This window comes from Hibiscus syriacus, unplaced genomic scaffold, assembly GCF_006381635.1.
Source record: "Hibiscus syriacus cultivar Baekdansim isolate YM2019G1 unplaced genomic scaffold, ASM638163v2 tig00116976_pilon, whole genome shotgun sequence".
Taxonomy (NCBI): Eukaryota; Viridiplantae; Streptophyta; class Magnoliopsida; order Malvales; family Malvaceae; genus Hibiscus; species Hibiscus syriacus.
The window spans coordinates 951,714-970,860 of NW_024063500.1; the positions used below are offsets into that span (position 1 = coordinate 951,714).

Genomic DNA, 19,147 nt, shown 5'->3' on the forward strand with positions numbered 1-19,147 from the left:
ATTATTTATATTTTCTAAATTTTATAGCTTTACATCTTAAACTTTTAATATAATTTTTTATATTCACGTCTATTATATAAAATCTTACATTCATCCTTATTATATATATAAAACGAATATTATCAATTAAATATATTATATACTGTTAATAAATATTATTCTAATCTAGATTAATATTAGATTTTAGATTATATTCTTAATATTCAATTTTTATTCCTTATATGTTTAATATTTTCTTTTTTTTTCTCATAATATTTTCAATTTTAATAATTTTTTAAAACAAATTATTCAGGGAGGCCACTGGGCGATTTGTCCTACTTGAAGTTGTAAAATATTCCTTGGCCCTTAAATTTTTATAGTTTTCAACTAATAGGATGGAAAAATGCTCTTAAGGCCTTTAATTTGATAAAATTATTTTCTTGATCCTTAACATTATAAACTTTTCAATGAATAGAATGATAGATTTGAATCAATTGATTCTATGTTCAATTATTAAGTTATGTTTTTAATAATTATTTAATTGAGCTAAAGTCAAATTTACTTACAATATATATCCTTTATTAGTATAGAATAATTATAAATAATATTCGTTCAAAAAATTTAATCATTATATATATTATGTTAAAAGAATGATATATGTTATATATACGTAGAGATGGAAAGTTTTATCGTGCGACAACCTTAATATACGGCTAAGGAAAAACGTTATCGGTTTTGTTATTATTTCTTTAATAAAATCAGTAAAAAAAATACTTAAAATATTATTATTTCTACATAAAACATTAATGTTTTTAATATTTCCGATAAAGTGTCTAATAATTACAAAACTGGAAAAAATATTTTAGATAGCACTTTATCGAATATGTTAACAAAACCGGTAAAATGACCAATAATAACAAAACCGATAGAAAAATAATGTTTTAGATAATTTTTTATCGATTTTATTAAAAAATAAAATTAATAACATATTTTTTAATTGTATATTAAGACATAGTTATCCAAGCGACGCAACTTGAACCATACTTTTCGTTATATCTCTCTTTCGTTTCGCTGTCTTACTCCATTTTCAAGTGTACATTAAAAATAAACAAAATCCCCCATAAAAGTCAAGTTGTATGATTAAACAATACATCATTATTATAATTTTTTAAGTAATAAAAGTTAAAAATATTCTTAAATACTAATTTTTTTATTAGTATGAGATGATTACTATTTAATATATGTTTAAAAAAAATTTAATCTATTAATAATATACATATACTCTACATACACAAATATTTAAACTTAAGACTTCTAGAGAGTATATTATTTCTTTTTTATTACTAAAGTAATTTGATGAGTTTAAATATTCATAAAAAATTTAAAATTTCTTTAACATTAGTTGGTAGATAACATCTATGACATATACAAAAGATACAACTTAATCACTATAGATGACCTGTCTTCTAAAGTTGAAGGGTGTTTCTTTTCTTTCTATTATTTTTCTCATTAGTTGGAATAAAAAAAATGTATGTTATCAATTAATTTTTATATATGTATATATATTAATTAAATCTTAATTCAATTATAATTGTTATTATTATAACATTAAAGTGTACATAAAGAAATACATATTGGTTTGTTTTTGTAAATAAAAATAATTTACATCAAATAATTTTAAAAGTATTGAATAATAAGTTGCATATTGAAGATACGATTAATGTATCAATTACACGAGACGTTAAATTTTATAAAAATATTTATAATTTTAATTTTAATATTATAAATAAAATAAAATAAATTATTAAAATCACTTCTATAAACTCATATCGTATCGAATTAAATTAATCAATCACTAAATTAATATCGATAATTATATAAAAGAAATATTAATCTAAGCTTAGTATTCCAACCATAAATGAAGCTAAATGCAAATATTAAATATGGACCACATTTAGCTACACGTTTCTCAGTTTCAGCCAAAACAATGGACACCCGTTTCAGTTCAATTATTAATTGTGATGTTCAAGTCATTGACTAAGATCGTAACACCGGTGGGGCCAATGTTTAAATTCTATTTAATTCTAGAAGAAATTCACATTTTTTGGGTCCTACATAAATTATAATATTACCATTTTTATTATTTATCAGAAAGTTTGATAGAAAATTGTTAACACTAATAAAATAAGTGGTTAAAAGTTTTAATTTCATATTTTTTTATTTTCTAGATTATAAGTTCAATATTCATTAAGAGTAAAATATTTCTTTTTTCGAGTATAAATTGTTCAAAAAAATATTGTTAAAAAATTAAAAACATAAAAAAAAGGAAGGACAACGATCAGAATTAAAAAAATGTCGAAATGAATCTGGAATCAACCCAAAATCCAAATTAAACTCAAAATCAAACTATGGATCGTCATTGACTATAACATGGAGATATAGTGTTATTTAATTTACATATAGTATTTTCCCCATTTGGTTGTAGCTGATTCCCATGTTGCAATCTTAGCTTTCAATTATCTCATCATCATGATATTTAATCATTTATTTTAAAATTTATGGTGATTAATATATATTAAGAAAATTTTTATAATTATCTTAAAGAGGGAGACCACAATACGATACTCATGGGTCTCTTCATAATTCTGCCACTACTCATTTTGACTGTGATATATATGAAGCAATACACTGGCTGACAAATGGGATAATTTGAGTATATTAAACAAAATATGGATGAGTAGCAAGTCATCCCATTTGAATTCCTTTCCCCTAATGAGTATTTCTCAATATTGTCAATGCAATAGTTGTGATAAAATATAATAATTACCAGAACTAAGTTTACAGATACAAGCCAAATGCCAACACAATCAGAACACAAATATAATAAAGAATTAAGCAAAACTGGTACCATCACATTTTACTTTTAAATTTTTCCTAAGAAAGTAAAGCTCAAGGTAACAAATGACACACTAATGAAATCTTTTCTCAATAGACTCTTCACTGCCCAATTACCTCTTCAACATGCCATTTTTTCTGTGTTTGGAGGAAGCTTCTTCAATCCAGCTTTACCGAAGAGAATAAATAATGAACGAACCAGAAAGAAGAAAGGAATCCGACAGTTCCGGTTGCGAACATAATCGCAAGAACCATGAAGAGAGAATACCCCAGTACAGAGTAGCAGAGACAGGTCCACTCAGGCTCTTAAGATCGAATATGAGATAGTTTACAGAGTAGAAGAAGATGTAGATGGCAACTGAGCCGGACGCAAAGAACGATTTCCACCACCATTTCCAGTCCTCCACGCAGAGATGCATGTAAGTTAACACCAAAGATACTTCGGCGCAAACCACCACGAGTAAGATCAGAACAATGAACAGAAACCCAAAGACGTAGTAAACTTGTCCCATCCAGATGCTAGACATGATGAAGAAAAGCTCGATGAAAAGGGTACCGAAAGGTAGAGTCCCGGCACCAAGAACTAACAGCCAAGATGGGTATTTTTGAGCTGGAATTTCCCGGGGGATCTGGTTGGTTCGAACAGGGTATTCGATATGAGGTGCCTTAGCCCCAAAGTATCCACCAATTAGGGTGAGAGGAACCGAGATACAGAACCAAAGTAAAAGTAGAATAACATAGAGAGAAAACGGAATAGCTCCTGTGCTGTGACTTCCCCACAACAGGAAATTCAAAATAGTTAGGATTGAAAAGGCAATACCAGGGAAAAAACAAGCAGCCTTCCATGCAACAGAAACCCATCCTTTGTGATTGCCGAAGCCAACTGTTCTCCAAAGGCGAACAGCAACATAGCCTGCCACAGTACCGAGAATCATGTAGAAAAATAGCATACCAGTAATAAGAGTTCCACGGGATGCAGGTGACATAAATCCAAAAGCAGCAAACAATATTGTCACAATTGCCATCCCAAAGATCTGAACTCCATCCCCAGCCATAATACACAAAAGGGTAGGATTTGATGGGGCACGGAAAACATCTCCAACAACTAGCTTCCACCCAGATATAACATTAAGGATATGAAGGGGGTTTTAATGAGGCCTAACTTCTATAAAAAAAAAACAACTAGCTTCCACCCAGATAACTCCTCGTTCACCATTGCTTGGGCCTCTTTATCAAGCTCCTCGTACCGGGTCAGATCCCGCCTAACAGTCCTTAGGAAGATCACAAGGACTATACCAGCAAGAAAAGTGATCACCATAAGAGAATTCAAGATCGAGAACCAATGGACTTTGGCTCCCTCCATCTTCAAATAAGCATCCCAACGAGATAGCCACTTGATATCACTCTCCTCAAAAATAACTTCATAAGTGAAGACAATTGGCTCTCCTTCCTTAATGGCCATTGACACAGTAGTCGGCTCACACTTAATCGGAGATGGATATTTTTCATACATTTTCAAGTTCTTAACCAATTGCCATCATGCTTGAAACTGCAAGGAACCATCTCAAACCCAACGACCATATAACCAGGAACATCTGATCCCTTATTGCTGACAGTGGGGATAGCCTCCACGCCATCCCCAGCCCCCATAACACGTGCCACATCCGGTTCCTCGTACTTATGATGAGCACCTTAAATTTCAAATGATTAAACAAATAATACACATCCTGAATCTTAACACCGATCGGATACCCTGTCCACCTCAACATAAACCCTCTTTCATAGTATACCTTATCGCAGGCAAATTATCGAGAATCAAGTTAACTTGATACTCTCATCAATCCTCTTCGTCAACAACTTAAATCATCAGAAGACAGCTTACCAGTTTGACACAAGAAGATATCAGATTCGTTAGTGTACATCCTAAACTTATATGGCGAGTTCTCGATCCGATCTCCCATGAGAAGCTCACCGAGATTCTCAGCACTATCCTTAACACCCTTTAAAGGCTTACAAAAGGGTAAACTGTAATAGCTGAAGGCATTTCAGTGTCAATGGAAGTTAGGGAATTCACTTTGACAGATAAATAGTTCCCAACTACATGTTTGAGGGTAACTACCAGGCAAGTAAAACCCATATCCAGATTGAAATATCAAGCAAATTGTTAATACCCAGATCCCAAAATTGCCCATTGATCCGAGTCTTATGAGATCCGGGAAAACCCAGAATGAGAATGAATTTATCAGTAAAGATTTAGGTGAATTTCGATGAGGGTTTTGAGTAAACAATGGGAATAGCAAAAATCTAGCAGTGAATGCAACAATGAAGAAATTATGTATGAAAAACGGATAGATCTAAAGGAGGTTTGGAAGTAGAATTAGAGTTACCTGGTGAGAGAACAATGTGAAGAGCCTCTATGAACAAACTTGAAGTTCAAACATTGAGAGAACTTCAAATTGTTCCTTTTTCTCTTTCGTTTCCAATGAAGCTGAAACTTTGAGAAGAAGAAAGTAGCAATGGGAGGCACAATGGCTGCTCTTATCTCTTAGGTGGTTTTTTTTTTTTTTTTTTTTGGGAATTTAAATATAATTTTATCATTTTTTTTTATGTTTGGGTTCAAGTTTTTCAAAATCACATTGAATTAAATTCCATCAAACTAGGGAAAATGAATTTTATAAAAAAAAAATAGATAAAATTTAATTCTTTTATTTGAGAAAATTGAAATTTGACCATACTACCCTCATCAATTATTTAATAATTATTCATATATTGAATAAAAATATTTTTTATTATTTCGGGTAGGGTCGATTTCTAATTCATATATTCAGGTCGGGTCGGGTCGGATGAAACTTTATTTTAGTCGGATCGGATCGGGTTTTTTTAAGTGTGATATTCGGGTCGGGGTCGGGGTGAAAAAAATCGGACCGACCTGAAAATATATAATTTAAGTTGGGTCGGATTAAGTCACTGTTTTTATTAAATAAAATAATTTTTATTATTTCGGGTCTGGTCGGATTTCTAATTCATATATTCGGGTCGGGTCGGATGAAACTTTATTTTGTTCGGGTCGGGTTTTTAAGTGTAATATTCGGGTCGAGTCGGGTCGGGTTTTTTAAGTGTGATATTCGGGTCAGTCGGGTTTAGGGTGAAAAAATCGGACCGACCCGAAAATATATATAATTCGGGTCGGGTCGGATGAAACTTTATTTTGTTCGGGTCGGGTCGGATTTTTTAAGTGTGATATTCGGGTCGAGTCGGTTGGGTTTTTCTAAGTGTGATATTCGGGTCGGGTTCGGGTTTAGGGTGAAAAAACCCGGACCGACCGAAAAAATATAATTTTACCTTATATATTTAGGAATAATCACAATAATACCCCTCTATATATAATTTTTTCAATTAAGTCAATGTTTTTATTGAATAAAAATAATGTTTTATTATTTTGAGTCGTGTCGGGTCGAGTTTCTAATTCATATATTGAATAAAAATAGTTTTTGGTATATTTTTTGATAACTAATTAACATAATTCGATTGGAATGTATCGAAATATTACTCTATCTTTTGGTAACTTATTAACATTTTGATTGCGATGATTTTAACTTATAATGTTTATTAGCATGATTTTATAATTTATTGAAATGAATAATCAATCAATAAAATGAAAATTTAATATTTTTTAATTTTTTATAATATATTACTACATGTAAGTTGTATAATAAACTAAAAAAGCAAAAAAATAAGAAGGGCAATTCTGTCATTTTACATTACTGAAATCAAATTCTTCTGACATGTCTGCAAACTAAACAGAATATAGAATTGGATTCCAATTCCATTTACTGCCAACCAAACATAATATGGAATTGGATTCCAATTCCTACATATTTCAATTCTTTCACAGATTCCAATTCCCCATAAATATTTCAGCGAACTAAACGCTACCTTAGAGTTTTCTTGTTAGAAGCTTTCTGAAAAATATTTCACATTTTTTTGGTCTTATTTTTAAAAGATTACGTTCAAATTTGATCAATTCTCAATTAAATATGATTCTTACTGCAAAAATATAAACGATTCTTCCATTAGTTTGCTTTTATTTTTCAGTAGCTTATTAATTATTTTTGGCTTAATATATAAATAATTGTCTAAATTTTATCTCGAAAAACTTTTAGTGTCTAAATAAATTTTTATTAACAATAAGAGTCTAACGTTTTTATCGGAGATTTTTAAGTGCCTGGACCGTAACGGCCGTTAAATTTGATTGTTAATTAACATGTGTTACATTCTAATAATTTTGAGAATTCATTTTAAAAAATAAAAATATATTTTATTAAAAAAAACAACATTCACAGTTCATCGTACAGTGTCACCGTTTGCCGTAGAGAAGTGTTCAAAGGTTTGTCGGATTTTAAGATCTCATCACTGATTTTCGTCTATTTCGGTCAATCGCGATGTCCATAAGTCACACCGCCACCACCATTCGAACCACAACGCAATTCCAATCAAAACCCAAGTTTTCAACGATGTTGGTGGCCGAAGATGACCGATGACGGTTGGTAATGTGATTGAAATGAGATATTTTAGTTTTTTTTTAAATAATTTCATTAAAAGTTTGGACATTTTTATAAATAAATTAAGGTTTTTAAAATATTTGTATTATTCAAAAAATTAAAAAATTAAAAAATATAACGGTAGACACATAAAAGTGTAACTGAGAAAACGTTAAACACCTATTTTTAACAAAAATTTCTTTGAGTACCAAAACATTTTTTTGAGACATTGTTTAAGCACTTATTTTTATATTAAACCATTATTTTTAAATATTTTATCTTTTCTGTTCTCTTTAAGAAAACGTATAAAATGTTTTTATTTTGAGACATTTTATATTTTATAATATTGTTTAAGAAAACGTTGTCACTATAAATGACATAGTAAATTGTAAAAGATTGATTTAATACAATTTCACCTATACATTTTGTTTTTATTTTGATCTGATTATTTATAGTTAAAAGTATAAAATGTTTTGTTATAAAAAAATACGAAATTTCTTCTCTTGTGTTGCAGTTATTTATGTGACAAGAAATATGCTTAATGATTATTAGTATTTGTTTCGACATGGACGATAAATAGCTTAATTTTTCTAAAAAATAAAATATTCAAAAAGTATACTCGTACCTGTATCATTTAACACAAATATCAACACATATTCGTAGATTTGCATAAACGTGCAATAGCAAAATGTCAAATGCTATAGCGAACATACAGCTCGAATTTATTGAGGAAGTTGGGACGTACAGTAATCTATATAACCTGCATGACTAAGAATTTCCTTGTATTTTTGCTTCCATCAATGGCCTCTAACTAAGAAAATAGAAAACAAAGAATGTCTTGGGTTAGTTTAGCAGCTACAGACTTCTATTTGCTCTGCCATGGCCACCTTCGAGTTTTTAAAGAGAATTCCGGAAAAAAAATAAAAAACCGTTCGACAGGCTCAAGACCAACAAGAATAAAAGGCACATCAGTTTCAGACCGAATGAAACTCAAAACTAAAACTTCCATACACTTGGAAAGATTTACATGGAGAATCTTACCCTTCCATCTATCTGCATTCTATGTTGCACTGATAAGGGTAAATAATAAGAACTATTTCCAGCCCAAGTGCTTAAACATCTCTTGTTGATGAATGTAATACTAGCTCATATGCTCAAGAAGTGTACCTGTTTCCGGGTAAACAAAAAATGAGAGAAGGGTAAACAATAAGAAACTAGTTTATGTCCTTAATCAAAAGGTATAGTAAATACTGCTTACATCTTCTGAAGTAAAACTGGAGTTGCATTTGAAGTCATCATGTACTCCAAAAGGAGCATGTACTCGTGCAAAGTCATTTAGTCATACAAGTGCGAAACCCCTTCTAGTACTTCACCATTCCAGCACTCTGAGCCTTTCCTAAAACTGACTCGATGTCACCTTGAAACAAATTAAATTGTTTTGCCACAGAGAAACCAGTATACATGCCATCAACTGCTGCACTTACAACCCCACCAGCATAACCTGCTCCTTCACCAACTGGGTAAGTGTCACTGTCACGAATCTGAATGGGAGAGCTAGTTTCTAGTCTGAAAGAAAGAATGGAGATTTTATAGAATAGTGGAAAAGAAAATTAATACCCTAAATAACATGTCAAATTCCATGTAAAATGAGCATATACGAGCTGGAGAGATAAAGTTTGGAGTACAAACACACATCCTGTTTTTTTTTCAATAATTGAGGGTAGGGGTAGGGATGCTAGGGATTGAACCCAAGTTCTATTATTACGTCATAAACCATAATCCATTTACAAAATAACATATAAAAAGTTAAAAATGAACTTGAGAAGTATTAGAGGCAAACCCAATCTGATAACAAACGCACTAAAAAAAATACCAATCATAAAAGAGAAGTGTGGTTTCATAAGATAAAAAAACAAATAGATAGAGATGAAACAGAAAGTGTAGAAGTAGAAAATTGCTTACCTCAAACCCGTGAAGAAGAGCCTCCTTTAAGAAAATTCAGGTAGCTGAAAGTTCCATAGGTTGGAGAAAAAGAGAAGCTTTTTAAGTTCAGTTTGGATATTATTAAAAGAATGGAAAATATAAGGTGAATATTATTGGGGAAATATAAAGACCTCTTTGTCAAACGTCGAAATAGAATAGCGTAAAGCATCTGTCATAAATTGGGAAAAATTCATGGAGATTGGCTACCTTCACTCCTAGGCGGTAGCTTGATGGCGGCATGGATGTTACTGATAAAACAAGGCAAGTCTAAGCTAGATGAAAAGTAAAAGCAAAAGAAACGTGGAATCAACAAGGAAAAATATTACCTGATATTTTACTTTCCATAAAAAAAGTAACAGTCTGTGCACAGGGACTATCAAATTTCCCCCTCCCATTATAGCTGCCCTTCGCTCGAATTCCCTCTGAATAATGAAACAATAGAACTGATTTAAAGAAATTTAATAAAACCTCAATATTTGTACCACATTTTTTTTTGGAAATTGCATACACTACAAGCAGGTGAAAGGTAACTCAACAGAGATTATGGAGTTATTGTACTCTGTCATCTGTGGATGAATAAAATTCTCTACAGGGATCTTTTAACCCTTTTGTAAGTCTACCTGATTCCTTCAAAGAACAAAGGTAAGAACAGAAAGGCTACCTGAAATTCAACCCCAGCAAGAGGTCCATGGAAATTCAATGCATCAAAATTTGTCGAAACAGTCACAACAAGGGCAGCATTTGCCCACTTGGATGAACGGCGAGAAAAAGACATTCCATTGATACAGATCTCTGATGGACTTGTACTAGTGAGAACAACCTGAAACTCAAAATATAAGTGATTTACCAGTGGATACTCCAGAGATGTTTCTAATACTTATGATGACATCCTAACTCGTACTGCCTACAAATGAAACCTATCTAGTATTCTAATTAGATCATGCTGATACTACTGGCATAAATTTAACTGATTTGACCAGACACTCCAGGAAAATAGATAATCAGTGTTAAGAAGTTAAGTTTGTTATTTTCTGTTTTGTAACTAATTATCAGTTAGTTAGTTAGATTAGAAATGTATATATATTTGTAACATTTCTATTCAATAACACATGAGGTATTATACAGTATACCATTTTGCAAAATTTAACATGGTATCAGTCTCCAGGTCGTCCTTGCTTGGGTTTCATGTTTGGCCCATCTCTCGCTAAGTTTTCTGTGGCCCGTCTCTTGCAGTAGTTCCAATTACGTTCTTCCCCCAAATTATCTTCTCTTAGGGCTAATGGCTCTCTCAATTGATTCAACCCACCCTCTCTTTCTGCATCCTTCGGATACCGGGGGTTCAGCTAGTCTCGCAACAGCTCACCGGTGTCGAGAACTACAGCCTGTGGAGCAGGTCAATGCGCATCGCGCTTCTGGCCAAGAACAAACTTGGTTTTGTAGACGGAAGCTGTCGAAGGGACGACTTTGTCGATGTCATGCAGTCTCAATGGAAGCGCTGCAATGCTCTCGTTCTCTCATGGATTATGAACTCGGTAAGTCCGAATCTCTCCGATGGAATAGTCTTTGCTTCAAATGTCGAAGCCATTTGGAAAAGACCTCAAAGAGCGATTCGATAAAATCGATGGCTCTAGGATTTTTTTCTACATCGCTCGATTGCAACACTTGTTCAGGGAGAATCATATGTCTATTTATTTCACTCGTCTCAAACTTTTGTGGGAAGAATACACTGCTGGTTCCATTTCTGTTTTGTGACTGCGATGCTGCCCAGCAGAACTCGGTTCATGTGGCTCAACAACGCTTGTTCCAGTTTTTGATGGGCCTTAACGAAACCTATTATACACTCCGTAATCAAATTCTCATCGTGAAGCCTCTCCCCACTGTCAATCAAGCCTACTCTATGATCGTCAGGAGGAGTTGCATCGTGCTCAACTTTCTGCCTCGCTCGTTGAACCTCTGTGATGTTCACAACTTCCAAAGGTAAAAAGAAGGCGTTTTAGTGGAACATGTGTTACTGTAAAATCAAGGGCCACAACCGCGATCGTTGTTACGACTTATTGGCTTTCCACGGACTTTAAATTCAATAGAAAAAGGTTCCTCCGGCTACGGTAGTAAACTCTGTTCATGCTGTTGATGAAGAAACGCGAATGCCTTGATGGTTTCTCCTACTGTTTCAGCAGTACCTTCTTTCACCTCTGAACAATACCATCAAATATTGAATTTGTTGAGCAAAAGTCAACCCTTAGATTCCAGTGTGAATCTTGCAGGTACTGTTGCTTGTAATTTACCTGCTTCCAGTAATTCTTGTGTTTGTTGAATTGATACTGGTGCAACTTATCACATTTATCTGTTTTCAAGGGCTTGCAATTTCCTGTTTTTGTTCTGCTCATCGTTTTGTTCATTTGCCTAATGGTCATACTGAAATTGTAACTCATGTAGGGTCTCATAGGTTAAATTCTGAACTTGTTCTCTCCAACGTCTTGTTTGTTCCAAGCTTCTCATAATTTGATCTCTGTCTCTCAGCTTGCTAAAGATCATGCCTGTATCATTTCCTTTTATCCTGACATTTGTATCTTGCAGGATCTTTGCAATGGCATGATCAAGGGGATTGGTACGGTTTAATGGCCTTTACATTTTGAGTCTAAATGAGCTACTGGTTTGATTTCTAATTCTTTGGCTAGTACTAGGGATATTTCTTCTGATCATTTTGTATAATATTTCTGTTAATAATAAAACAAGTCTTTGGCATGCTAGGTTTGGACATGCCTCTGCTTCTGCTATGAAAAAGCTTTCTTCTTGTATTTCTGACAAGTTTTATGAAAATTCTGTTCATTCTTGCAATGTTTGTCCTTTACCAAAACAAACTAGGTTGCCATTTCCTCTTAGTTCTACTAGATTCAACATCTTTTGAACTAATTCATATCGATTTATGGGGTCTTATAGATATCTACCCATAGTGGTCATAGGTATTCTTGACCGTGATTGATGATTGCACAAGAATGACTTGGGTTATCTCTTGAGGGCAAAAAATGATGCTATTTTTTTCTTAAACAGTTTCTTCATTTACCTCCACTCAATTTTCTTCTGTCACTAAAATTATCAGAAGTGACAATGGTACAAAATTTTTAATTCTCATTGCTCTCCATTTTTCTTCTCTTGGAATTTTGCACCAAAGTTCATGTGTTCAGACTCCACAGCAAAATGGAGTTGTAGAAAGAAAACATAGACATTTCTTAGAGGTAGCTAGGGCTTTACGTTTTCAGTCAAAGTACCTATTAAATTCTGGGGTGAATGTGTATTAACAACTTGTTTCATTATAAACAGACTCCCTTCCTCTGTTTTACAATGGAATACTCCTTATGAACTTGTTTATCACAAAGTCCCTGACATGTCTATTTTGAGAGTGTTTGGTTGTTTATGCTACTGTTCCTAAACTAGTTGATAATTTTCTCCTAGAGCCTTCCCTTATGTTTTCATGGGTTATTCAAACACTCAAAAAGGTTATCTCTTATTGATCTTACTTCTAAGAAGTTCTTTGTCAATAGAGATGCTATTTTTCATGAACTAGTGTTTCCTTTTCACTTTCCTGTCCAAACAAATTCCTTTTTTCCTTCTACTCATTCTATTCCTGATTTGAGTTTTTAGACCTTTCTTTGGTCAGCAACCTGTTCCTACTACACCACTTGTTTCTCCTTCCAGTACTGAACTTGGGCAATCATCGCAACAGTTAGAAAGTCATGTGGTTCCAGTAGCTCCAGTCCGTTATAAAATATACTAGGGTTCCTAAGCAACCTCAATGGTTATCTGATTTTATTTGCACTTATGTTTCCACCTCCACTTATCCCATTTCAATTTCATTTCTTATAATCATCTTCCTTGTGGTACTCAATCCTGTGTTTCTTTTATTTCGAATTCCATTGAACCTAAGTCTTATCATGAGGCCATTCAACATCCTGAATGGGTACAAGCCATGAAGAATGAAATTCTTGCTCTTGAAACAAAAACCTAGTCAGTTGTTTCTTTACCTTCTGGCAAAATTCCCATTGGTTGTAATGGGTTTATCGGATTAAATAAAATGTTGCTGGTACATAGAAAGATATAAAGTTCGCTTGGTGGCCAAGGGATATAGTCAGAAAGGGTGTGGATTATGGATACTTTCTCACCAGTGGTTAAATTGGTTACTGTTCGTTTTCTCCTTGCTATTGCTTCTGTTTTGATTGGCCTCTGTTCCAGCTTGATGTGTATAATGCTTTTTACAATGTGATTTGTTTGAGGAGGTATATATGGAACTTCCTCCTGGTTTTTTGCAGTCAGGGGGAGAATAGGAATGTAGACTGCAAAAATCCCTTTATGGCTTGAAACAAGCATCTAGGCAATGGAATTTAAGCTGACTGAGGCTCTTTTAGGGGCTGGTTATGAACATAGTAAATTTGACTATTCTTTGTTCACGATGAGAAGGATAAGAATATGTAGTTTTGTTGATTTATGTTAATGACTTGAAGAGTTTTTTAACAAAAAGTTTAAGATGAAAGATCTTGGTGAGTTGAAGTATTTTTTTGGGCTTGAAGTTATGAGGTTAAAAGAAGGAATCTTAGTTAACCAATGCAAATATGCTCTTGAATTAATTGAGGAATCATGAATGTGGTTCAAACCTGCAAGAACTCCTCTTGAACGAAATGTTAAGCTCGCTACAACAGAGTATGATGAGCTGTGCATGAAAGGGAGTAATGAAAACGATGAGTTGTTAGTTGATAAGAGTGTTTTTCAAAGGCTCATTGGAAGACTCATTTACCTCACACATACCATGCCTGATATAACTTTGTTGTACATTACTTGAGCCAGTTTATGCAACAACCTAAGGAGTCTAATTTATGTTATGCGTTTGAGGATAGTGAGGTACATAAAAAAGAATCCTGGTCAAGGGATTTTGATGGACTCAACAGCAGTTGTGAACTTAAAGCATATTTTGACTCAGATTGGGCTGCATGCCCTATTTCAAGAAGGTATATTTTTGGTTTTTGCATTAAGCTTGGAAGTTCATTGGTTTCGTGGAAATCTAAGAAGCAGAATGTTATAGCCAGATCATCTGCTGAAGCAAAATACAGAAGCATGGCAGATACGACAGCAGAGTTGACATGGTTAAATGGTTTAGCCAATGAACTTGGACTAGAAAGAAAATACCCAGTCAGGTTGTATTGTGATAACAAGGCTGCCCTTCAGATTGCTACAATCCAGTTTATCATAAGCGCACGAAGCACATAGAAATAGATTATCACTTTGTAAGGGAAAAAATACAAGAAGGGCTCATCAAGACAGAATTTGTGTCTTCTTCAGAACAATTAGCGGACATTTTCACTAAAGCTTTAGGAGTACAACACATGAATATCTTGTATCTAAGTTGGGGGTAAAGGATATCTTCTACCCACCAACTTGAGGGGAGTGTTAAGAAGTTAAGTTTGTTATTTCTGTTTTGCAGTTGTAACTAATTATCAATTAGTTAGTTATATTAGAAAATATATATATTTGTAACATTTCTATTCAATAACACATGAGGTATTATACAGTATACCATTTTGCAAAATTTACAATCAGAAAGTTCAAATGTTCTTATTATGCAAATGACCATCAAGGGTTATGAAATAAATATAAGACGAAAGATGCAATGATTATACAAGATTGTGGGAAATAAAACCCTTGAATGAAGGGATTTAATTCATCAATTTATATGAATTAATTCACCGATTTATTCTTTTATCAGGTACTAGATTTAGGACAGATTTTAAGACATTTTATTGATTATGCAAATATTTTTTCCTTATTAGCCTTGGTTGCAAACAATAAAGATGTACCGTCCTTCGGTCATTAGATATAGGAAAGAGTTTTCTTTTCAAATAGAGGTATTAGTCAAGGCTGACCAATTGTACAGGCTAATGGTTTTCAGTTGAGATAAGATGCAACAACACATCACTTAGAGAGTTAAAAATAACAAAATGTACATTGAAAATTGGATAAACAATGAAGAACATAATGCTCACCAGGGACATGCAGAAAGATAACAACTACGACTTGTAGATTCTGACTTGAGTGGTAATTCTCATCCTTGTCATTAACATACTGTACCACTTATTATCTGCCACTGGTGCCTTCCCACGTCCTCGGCAAACTTCATTGGCCAATGCAGAATACTGGGCACATGAATAGTTAGGATTTCAGAAATATGGTAACAATTTTATAAACAAAAGTCTCTCATTGTTACAGACTTCTGTTTTATTTTAATCATATGTGCATTCATTCTTTAAGAACTTCATTAATAAACTATGAAATGGTTTGTTGGCAATAAAAACTCACATTTTCAGTCTTTCTTTTATTCTCCAAGTCAAAAACAAAAATCATACTAAAGGAAAACTAACACAACAAATCATCACGATTACCAAAAACTGAGGAACAATGAAGACACAAATGTGATGCATGATAGAAGCAGTAATATTGAAAAGGCTCTAAAACTGAACCTCAAATATTCTACATGGTAAGAACCTTTTTATGCGTATGTTTAAGTTCCATATTCTTAGAAAAACGGATCACACATTAAAAGCTGAAGTACAATATGCAAAAGATAATAGATAAAAAGAAAGGAATAAAGAACCTAGCAGTTCCATTTCATTCACAACACCGCCCTACTTCAGGGGTAGAATACTAATCTTCACCATCAGATATGATATGACATGATTTATGCAGATACCTAAACTTGGTAACATTAACACGGAGGAAAAAATATTTACTGAAAACAATTAGAGCAACAATATGTAAACAACCTGTATGTGTTGATTAGTTCCTGAGGATGCTCTACCCGCAAACCAACCTTTTCCAATAAGAAAGTTATGAGGCAATCAATAATAAGAAACATTCAAACTCAGGCATTCCTACAAGTTTTATTCTCTAATGATATTGCAACGTCAAAAAGAGAAACTCATAACTTACACGAACAGAATCCAGCTCTTGGTATCACTGTGACATAACAACATAAATTATCAATTATACAATTTCCACTAGACAGTGGTGCCAATTGCATATTCATCATCAAAACTTGGTAGAAAATAAAAGGAAAAAAGCAATTGATAGTTAGAAAGAGAAATAAACAGCCATAACATGCTTGTGTATCTCAATGTCTGTGCTTAATACGTGAGAATGTCTTTAAGCAACTGAGGGTTGGAAGAGAGAAATAACAGCCAGCAACTCTTCCAAAACTGTAAGGAGAACTGTGTTTTAGAAATGCATCATAGCTAATGTCTGTGTTTACTTACATGAATACCTTTAGGACGGTTTTTTAAGTTTCTTTGAACATGCTGCAATTATATAGGAAATAATTTGGTGAATTGAAAGAACCAGCAACTCTTCCAAAACTGTAAGGAGAACTGTGTTTTAGAAATGCATCATATAGCTAATGTCTGTGTTTACTTACATGAGAATACCTTTAGACGGTTTTTTAAGTTTCTACTTGAACATGCTGCAATTATATAGGAAATAATTTGGTGAATTGAAAGAAGTAAAATAAAATTGGTAAGTAAAAGATGAGAAAAGGTAGTGGCTAAGGGACTGGTCCATGCAAATGCCCTACTTTATGACAAAACAAGCTACCCTTTGAATTCAAACTTCCCAGATCTAGATATAAGTTGAGCAATTAACAGCTTGATTATGGACAGATGACAGCTTGACTAAGGCAGATTCTTAGGCATTCAGATTACTAAATTTGTAGGGATTTTATATTACAGCTTTCCTGAGTTAGGTTGCTATAAATACTGATGTAATCAATCATTTGAATACACAAGTAAGTATCATTTTCAGTCACCAAAATTCTCTGAAATCCACAATATAACATACTCATCTTTTTTTTGCCACTGCAAGTTCAACATAGTTCAGTTATCGAAATGATGCTCACAGCAGTAGATTTGATCCTTTAGGATCATACTAGCCGAAACCAATGTTTGTTGATGCTAGGAAGCATTAGTAAAGTTACAACAAGTGGAAATGCTGGAAAACGAACTTTCAGGCAATCCTATACTAACAAAGCAAAATTGAAAAATTAACAAAGAACTCACAGAAAAATCTTTTGGAACCAAATCCACATTATGAGAAAGAAGCATTTGATATATATCTCGTGCAGAATGCCCAACTGCCAGAATAACCGCATCAAATCCCAACTTATTGCAATCTGATTGCAATTTAGTTGTTGAATCAGACTTCCACGCCCACAACATGTCCATTCTGTATGAGCAAATCATCTACCCTTGTTCCAAACTTGATTTCCACCTAAGACATGTAAGAAAAATAGCAAAATTAGAATCAAATATGCAATAAAGAAAACGGACTTTATCAGATATAAACTATAATTTTGAAAGGAGAGAAGGTATTATGAAACTCACACCCAGTGATTGAAGATGTTGGCGGAAGTTACGGAGTAAAGGAACTAGCCTATCAGTTCCCAAGTGAGGCTTTCCATCAACCAATATACTTTCTGGAGCACCAAACTAAACCAAAATGTTCATGATCTGCAACAAAAATGTTTGATTTAGTCTATTTAGTAATTGATGCACGATAAAATGAGAAGACTTAAAATTACAATGACAGTAACGCACTTAGAAGATAAAGGTTAAATGATGATGGTTCTTTTTTCCTCATTCACTTTGATGTTTGGAATAAAGACACCAAATTAATGCATGGTAGAGCATTTAACCCTTCTTTTATCTGAACAATTAGTCCTTGATTATATCGACCATATGCGCTTATTTTAAAAATAGCCACATATACTTTCAACTGATATCTGTAACTCAACATAAATTTCCAAAGTTCAAAACTCAATCACAATTGTGCCCAAGTGCAATTGTTTGCACGCACATAAGTATAAGAACTGTCAAATTGTATCTCCAACACAGCACTGGGAGATGGGCTTTGTCAGAAAAGAACATCAATTAGAAAATACACACAAGCTTGCTCATGGAAACCAAATCATCGCAGGCGTAAGGAAGCAACTGTACTAGAACAAAAAAAAAAGAGGCATTTAAGAATACAAATCTGGAAATAAAGCTTAAAAGAAAATTGGGGGGGGGGGGGAGGCCAATTAAAATGAGAAATCTAGAGGAAGAGGTCTGACCGTCAAAACACAGCCACTGTTTCTTCCGATTCTAGTAACTAGTTTTCCATCACTCCAAGTACCTGCACCACCCTGTCATACATAAGTCCTAAATATGACTTGAAAGTGAAACATAAAGAAAAAAAATAAATCTCAAGCCAGCAAAGAACAAACTCAAGTTGGTTTACAAAACAGAGTTGGAACTTAGCATATCTCTAAGCTCAAAGCTCTCATATTTACATGCGTTTTTTAAAAAGTTGGTAGTTCAAGGTATGTACTCTTCTATAATCCATGTACATTTCACACGCAACTGTAAAAACGCAACTAAACAAGTCCTATTGGCACTTGCTTCTTACATTCTTTATGAACCATGAAATTTTATAGAGTCATATGCTATAATATCTAGATAAAATAAATAAAAAAGACCAAAAATCATTTATGAGCATGACCCGAATCAGAAATGAGAACACATTTTGACTAAAAATCAGTCCTTCACTCCTTTGTAGGCAAAAAAGCATATAAAAGGCGGTTCTACGGCCTCAGTCCAAGCTGTAAAGCCTATCATTGCCATAGAAGTAAAATATCAGATTTATTCGTTTAGCATCTAGGATCAACGTTTCTTCAA

At 33.3% G+C, this 19,147-nt stretch overlaps 2 long non-coding RNA genes and 1 pseudogene across 3 annotated transcripts; all 3 read right to left on the reverse strand.

The window, feature by feature from the left end:
- Positions 1-3,013: 3,013 nt before the first annotated feature.
- Positions 3,014-5,413, reverse strand: LOC120192656 (annotated as a pseudogene).
- A 2,782-nt stretch (positions 5,414-8,195) lies between these two features.
- Positions 8,196-10,215, reverse strand: LOC120192660. 2 transcript variants are annotated; one of them, XR_005522793.1, is made up of 6 exons: positions 10,060-10,215; positions 9,725-9,820; positions 9,530-9,646; positions 9,378-9,421; positions 8,674-8,981; positions 8,196-8,582 (listed from the first exon to the last, which is right to left on the reverse strand). It is a non-coding gene; the product is annotated as an uncharacterized LOC120192660 (long non-coding RNA). The 2 variants fall into 2 exon arrangements; XR_005522792.1 differs by having other exon boundaries at positions 9,530-9,820.
- A 7,309-nt stretch (positions 10,216-17,524) lies between these two features.
- LOC120192658 lies at positions 17,525-18,607 on the reverse strand. The gene is made up of 3 exons (XR_005522790.1): positions 18,544-18,607; positions 17,816-17,941; positions 17,525-17,702 (listed from the first exon to the last, which is right to left on the reverse strand). It is a non-coding gene; the product is annotated as an uncharacterized LOC120192658 (long non-coding RNA).
- Between the last annotated feature and the right edge of the window lie 540 nt (positions 18,608-19,147).